Source organism: Hordeum vulgare, chromosome 2H, assembly GCF_904849725.1.
Source record: "Hordeum vulgare subsp. vulgare chromosome 2H, MorexV3_pseudomolecules_assembly, whole genome shotgun sequence".
In the NCBI taxonomy this organism is placed as follows: Eukaryota; Viridiplantae; Streptophyta; class Magnoliopsida; order Poales; family Poaceae; genus Hordeum; species Hordeum vulgare.
The window spans coordinates 341424130-341430703 of NC_058519.1; the positions used below are offsets into that span (position 1 = coordinate 341424130).

Here is a 6574-nt window from a genome sequence, read left to right on the forward strand (position 1 = left end):
GCGTTGTATGGCCCCCCGGCAACCACTTTTGTACAAGTCTCGCAACAACGTGTGTAATCCTTTGTACAAAGCCAGGTGATAACCCTGTGCGTAGTTAAATAAGATTAAAAATTCTACAACTCTTTCTGCTTAATCGCATATTTACATTATGCTTATCATGTGGATCGTTGTGGTAGACTATAGCCGACATAGAAACATTGCTAAACTGCTGACACCCTCTAGGCATCCTGTTTGATATTGCTTTTTTCTCAAAGGAAAGCTGGGCATCCTGGCAGAGCGCTCCGATTGTGCAAGTCATCCCGGGGGAAGGAAAGGGGGAGTAGGAGCGGGCAGAAGGACCCACGGATGCGTCCAAGGCTACCACCTCGCACCAAGAAAGCCGGTGGGGGAAGTAAAAGATAAGTAAAACCTTTCCCTACTATCTAAAGCATGCCCATATGAGAAGACTTCCACGTGGTTGAGCCCTTGATAGACTAGTTGCACACCAGGAGGGACCCGCCCTGGTGATCGCGGCAAGGATAGCAGGTTAGCCTTGACGAGCGTAGTGCCGCTAAGGGTGTACTCATGATCCGTCCTTAGAAGCGCACCGTGGCAAGACGACACTCCACAACAAGCGTTCCTGTAACACCACTACAAGAAATAAGGTCAATTATGACTCCCTATATTGGTCATTGATTCGTCATTGTTGTTGTTTATTGACCGTTTTTTGACCAAATTTACAACGTCGACAGTTGGCCGTCAAGAATGAACAAACATGACCTTTTCTAAAATTTTGGTCGCGGGTCTCTATCGACCAAAATTTTGACTTGGTCATTACTTATTTGTGTGAGCCACGTAGGATCTGACGTGGCCAAGCTGACGTGGCATTGGTAGTGACCAAATGGAATCATCATAAATTTCAGATCGCTGTCCACCAATCTAGCTACATGGGCCTGGCCCAATACCTATTTTACTATTGAAAATGTGTGATTTGTTTGGGTTGAAGCATTTTTTTTGCTAGAAGCACGCATATCCCAGGATAGGCCCATTAAAAATAAGTACAATAGAATAAAAGATTGCAAATAAAATGTATATTTTATTTCAGTAGCATATCACATCAAATACAATACATCATCCTGCATAGTCATCTATTGATTGCAAATAAAATGTATATTTTATTTCAGTAGCATATACAATACAATGTATATTTTCTTCAGATTCACTATTGTAGTTGTCGCTGTCACTCTCATCACTAGAGTCTGAATACCTCCTCTTTGACCTATGCTTGCGCCTCCTGGCACCATCAAGAGTCAGAGTGGCCATGTTTCCTTTGCCTTTTGCGGTCCTTCCTCTTCCTGTGTGTTTACGATCACAGTCGCTCTCTGATTCACTATCAGATTTGGAGGAAGAATAGCTTCTCCTCCCGTGCTTTCTGGAATGATGCAAGGAAGTGCATCTCATAGAAGAGAGAAAACACTTTTAGTTTACTGAACATCTAGGATTATCTAGGATGCTAGAGAAGTAGTGTGTAAATCAATTCAAACAGTAATAACAAGTACTCCCTCAGATTGTACATAGATATTTTATACATCCTAAAGCAGTAATAACAAGTACTCCCTCGGATTCAAACAGTAATAACAAGTACTCCCTCAAATTTTGTTCTGCGTCTCTAGTAACAATTCAAACAGTAATAACAAGTACTCCCTCAGATTGTACATAGATATTTTATACATCCTAAAGCAGTAATAACAAGTAATCCCTCAGATTCAAACAGTAATAACAAGTACTCCCTCAAATTTTGTTCTGCGTCTCTAGTAACAATTCAAACAGTAATAACATGTGGGCCAAATCTAGATATTTTCTTTAAAGGAAGCTATGTATATTGTACATAGTCATCATACATGAAGATTTTATACATCCTAAAAAAATACTTATATTGCTCAGACAACCCGTTGATCAAGAATATCCAAAGCGATGGAATAGAAGAAAGAATTTGACTCGTTCACGATTTCTTCAGGGAACTTTTTTAAACAGGCGAGAGCCTTGATGTCTGAGTGTACAAAAGAGGAGAGGAGCCAGAATTGGAGGTGAAATACATGCGGATTCGCGAGGTTGATTCACATATGCGCAGAGTAACCGTGGGATCTAGGGGTGGGATGGACTTACACTTGCGGATGCGGGCGGCGGGGCAGCCGCACGAGGAGCAGGTGCTCTTCTGCAGGTGGAAGCTGCAGCGGATGCACAGCGTTAGTAAAACAATCAAGTCATCTAATTTATTGAAGGAAAAACAATCAAGTCACTAATTTATTTATTTTCACAAATAACAAATAACATTTCCTATCCATTCTCAAGGTTAGTAAAAACGTTTAAATTCTATAACATCATCTCAACCATTTAGATATATTCACGTAAGTTTTTACAACCAAGACCGCATTTAGATACAACATAACATAATCAGTGTGAATGTGACAAGTTTGTTCTCCCCTACAATCCAGTCTGAATGTTGCAGAAATAGTACATGGATGCCAAAATATGAAACATAAAACAAAATGTAATCAGTGATATGCTCAAATTTTACTACCATAATTTCTTTTCTGACAAGTCTGAAACTTTGCTTGATCTATTTCACATATTGTGCTACGGGGGACTAAGTTTCCAATCAGTGTAGAAATATAACTAATAGAGCGAACAAAGATAGTGATAGCTGGCTGACAACTATTCTAAATACTACAAAGAGAGAAACATCCTTACGTTATCAATCATACTAAATTAAATTACGAAGCCTTGGTGCTTGCCTCAGATGAGCGGGTAGCCGGATCCATGGGCACTAGAGTGAGTGCCGACGGCGCGTCAAGCCTTCTCCTCCTACACATGCGATTGAAATATTGGCGTACAAAGTAGAGGCGCTGCCATCATGACGAGAGAAACCTACAATATAGACTTGTGTTGTTTGATTGGGCGAGCGCTTTTTCTTGTGTGCTCTTTCGGGTCACTGGATGGAAACATCAAACATGTGTAAATGAGTGTGTAGTACTACAAAAAAGGCATAAGTTGCCTACGAGGGAGCTGTTATGAATAATGGATTTGGTAATACTAACAAAGAAAGTACAAAGCATGCATGACCCACGTAGAAAGTACCTAGATATATCTTTAATTACCAGCAAACCATAGTAGTAGACCAACACTGAGTAGAATTTCTTCACACTGGATAGTAGTACTGAATAATACAAATACTCCTACTTACATTTTGGCACTGAATAATACAAATGCTCCTAATTACCGGCAAACCATAGTAGTAGCGGCAAGTCAAATATAACTCAGTAGGTTGCACTGATATGTTGTGGCACAAAGCAAGCAAGCAAGTCAATAGCTAAGTAAGGCAGCAATGCTTTTTATTTATCTAACATTTCACATCAACTGCATGATCACTGCACATGTATACTTTGGGCAAATATACTTACTTAGAGATACATTTTTACTGGTATATGACACATGATGTATCCATATCGGAGTAACAATTTTTTTGTTTGTGTAACCGATGACGTCAAGAAGACGAGCAGAGCTGTTATGCAAGGAACATCAAATTTAACCATGATAAAATATTTGTCAGCTCACTCAAACTATTACCATATCATAGTAATGGAGCCGTTTATGCATGTACATCTGCAATTAGGAAAGCGAACCTATGGCAGTAGACCTAACTCCTCAGTTATAATACAACCGTGTGTTGACTATAACTTTGGAAAATCATCTCAAAGTCGCAAGCAGGTGCAAGAATCGTGTAATGCTTATGCTAGAACGTGTGTGTGACAGTGTGAGTGTGTGAAGCATGTCAAAATCTGAAAGATGGGCCATGAAGAATAGGCTGACCTACACAAAACGGAGTAACAGCAGGAGCAGCCCACTGTCACTGCCGCTGTGGCCGCACCTGTCGGAGTGTTCGCTGGTTGAACCGAGAAGAATCCGTGAGCGAGGCTCCATTCTCCTCTGATGAATCCCCCACCCCACCAGAAACCCTAGCCTCCATGCCGCCGCCGCCATCGAGGACGGGACCGTCGCTGCCGGACGAGCTCCTAGAGGAGGTCTTCCTCTGCCTCCCGCAGGACGAGCCCGCGCCTGTTCCGCCGGTCTTCCCCCGCCATGGCCGCGTTCTCCTTAGGAATCACTGAGCGCATGGATCCAGTGGATATGCCTACAGCACGAACATAAAAAGAGGAACAGGGCATGAGGAGAACGATATGAATCGTAGGGAGAGGAGGGATGGGAGTCAGGAAGCACCTTGATCCGTGGAGAGGAAAATAGGCACCCGCTCCATCAAAGATCCGTGGAGAGGAGACCTCCGTCGCCGGCATCCATCGCCGGCCGACCAGGCCCTCCGACCACAAACTGCTCATGTAGATCCTCTCCCGGCACTGATCTAGCCGCCGCCATGGCCTGCCTTCTGGATCCGAAGTGGGGACGATGGCGGCTGGAACATGTGGATTGGGGTTGGATGGGGTGGGGAATGATCGGGAGAGATGGAGGCGGCTGGAACATGGGGACGATGGCGGCTGGAACTTGCTAGGGTTTCGGGATAGAGGCGCCCGGGTGTGGCCGTGTGGGCTTTTGGAATTATGGGCTCGCAATAAAAATTTGGTCTCCCCGCGTAACTTACTCCAAATTTTCCTTCTCCGCGCGCATTTCTTCATATAGTTTTGGACTTCATTTTTTTTGCCAGTGGGTGGGTGTCAGTGGCCCTATTTCAGTTTCCTATGAGAGCACTTCGTTGTGATTGAAATTATGAAACGTTCACATATTTTGACTAATCTATAATGCCTTCCAATAATTTCATCATTAATCCATCATGGATTAACAATCTTTTTCAATGAGACCATGACATATGTCCCAAACAAACAGCCACAGGTGTGAAACGTACGTCAAAAAAGCAAATTGAGAGTGGCGGATGCACAGGGGGCATATTTGAGATGACCGTGGCGAGGGAAGGTAGCGGCAGTTGGAGTATGTTGATTGAGTGGTGGCCGGAGTTTGACCTCGATTTTTTTATCGCTCTCTAATCTCTCATAACCTCAAAAGCTCATTGTGCGCCCTAGATTTGTGTTGTCCAAGGGAAGAAGAATTGGAAAAAAATAAAATTGACGATGATCTCTCGAGTGGGGAGGCGTTACCTCCAAGGCTTTATCGTGGGTGAGCCCTACATGCTAGCATGTCCCGCATGTCGGTTGGCCACAGTGTCATATCTTGTTCCTTCCAAAGACAATTGTATTCCTCATATACTCTCTTCACCCCACGGATAGGTTGATTAGACAAGTATGTGCGACACATAGACAACATTACTGCACGCATGCATGACATATGTGAAATTATAGACTTGTTTGTCCAATCACCCTTATTCAAGCCTATGACCTTATTAATTTGGTCAAGCTGGACCCAAAATAAGGCCATGGATAGTGTTATATGCTTTTGACCTATTGACATAGATAATACTTTGACCTTTTTAATAGAAATGGTCACAAGGGTGTACAGTTTGGCCTCCCTTGGATACCGCATGACCATTTGGTATTTTTTGGTCATAGATCTAGGACCCATTGAGCACGGTCAATATATTTTTGTCATAAACGGGCATATTTCTTGTAGTGTGCGTCCTAAGTCAGAGGGGCACTCAGATGCGACCTTTCCATTCAAAAAAAAAGAGAAACAGAGAAAAAGAGGCAAGCGAGCCATCAAAACAATAGTAATACCCAACATTTTTCTTTAATTTTTTTCAAGATTACATTGGTTACTTGATGGGGTTATAGTCCCAGGGAAGGGTCATAGGCCTGCCCTATAGGTCCTACCCAAGGACTACCCTTCATAAAGGACAAGGCCCTTAGTCAGTTCCAACTAAATTAAGGACTTCCCATCATCCAGTCGGTGACGATTCCTCCATCATCCAGTCAGACATGAGCATTCGGAGAGTATCAAACTTACCGACTGGATTCCACTCTGTATATCGTAACCCCCCCCCCCCCTGGAGGGCAACGGTCATACGTTTTCATGTGTCGTTATTAGCATTTAAGACATACGTTACCTGTAACGTAGGCATTTATTCGCCACTACTCCACCCCTGTGCACCAAACCGTTGTGAAGGGCAGCACAATCTATATAAGCCGCCCTCCCCCACTGATGCAGGGGTTGGCTTTTCACTGTAATCCATATTCCACTCAACATCAAGCTCCCAAGAGCACTGAGACGTAGGGCTTTTACCTCCACCGTAGAGGGGCCTGAACTCATACAACCTCGCCGTAGCTAAGGCTCTGCCCATCCTTTCATACCCTACACATCTACTGTCAGACTTATACCCACGATAGTTGGCGCCCACCGTGGGGCAGGCGTCTAAGCGACTTCCGGCGAGTTTGCAACTACATCTTTTCATCATGTCATCCGGTGGAGATTTGTGCTTGGGTCAAGAGATCCTCTTCGGTGCACTCTCCTTCATCGTCGACGATTCGGCATGGCTTCGGGATGCCCCTCTCGATGTCGAGGCGCTCCCAAGTCGCGGGGCTACGCACTTCCGTGCAGGCGCCCGCGGCATCCTTATTCTCCAGCAGTCGGCTCT

At 44.0% G+C, this 6574-nt stretch overlaps 1 long non-coding RNA gene across 1 annotated transcript; it reads right to left on the reverse strand.

The window, feature by feature from the left end:
• Positions 1–2817: 2817 nt before the first annotated feature.
• LOC123430062 lies at positions 2818–3958 on the reverse strand. Its single transcript, XR_006622842.1, has 3 exons — positions 3908–3958; positions 2912–2971; positions 2818–2844 (listed from the first exon to the last, which is right to left on the reverse strand). It is a non-coding gene; the product is annotated as an uncharacterized LOC123430062 (long non-coding RNA).
• Positions 3959–6574: the final 2616 nt, after the last annotated feature.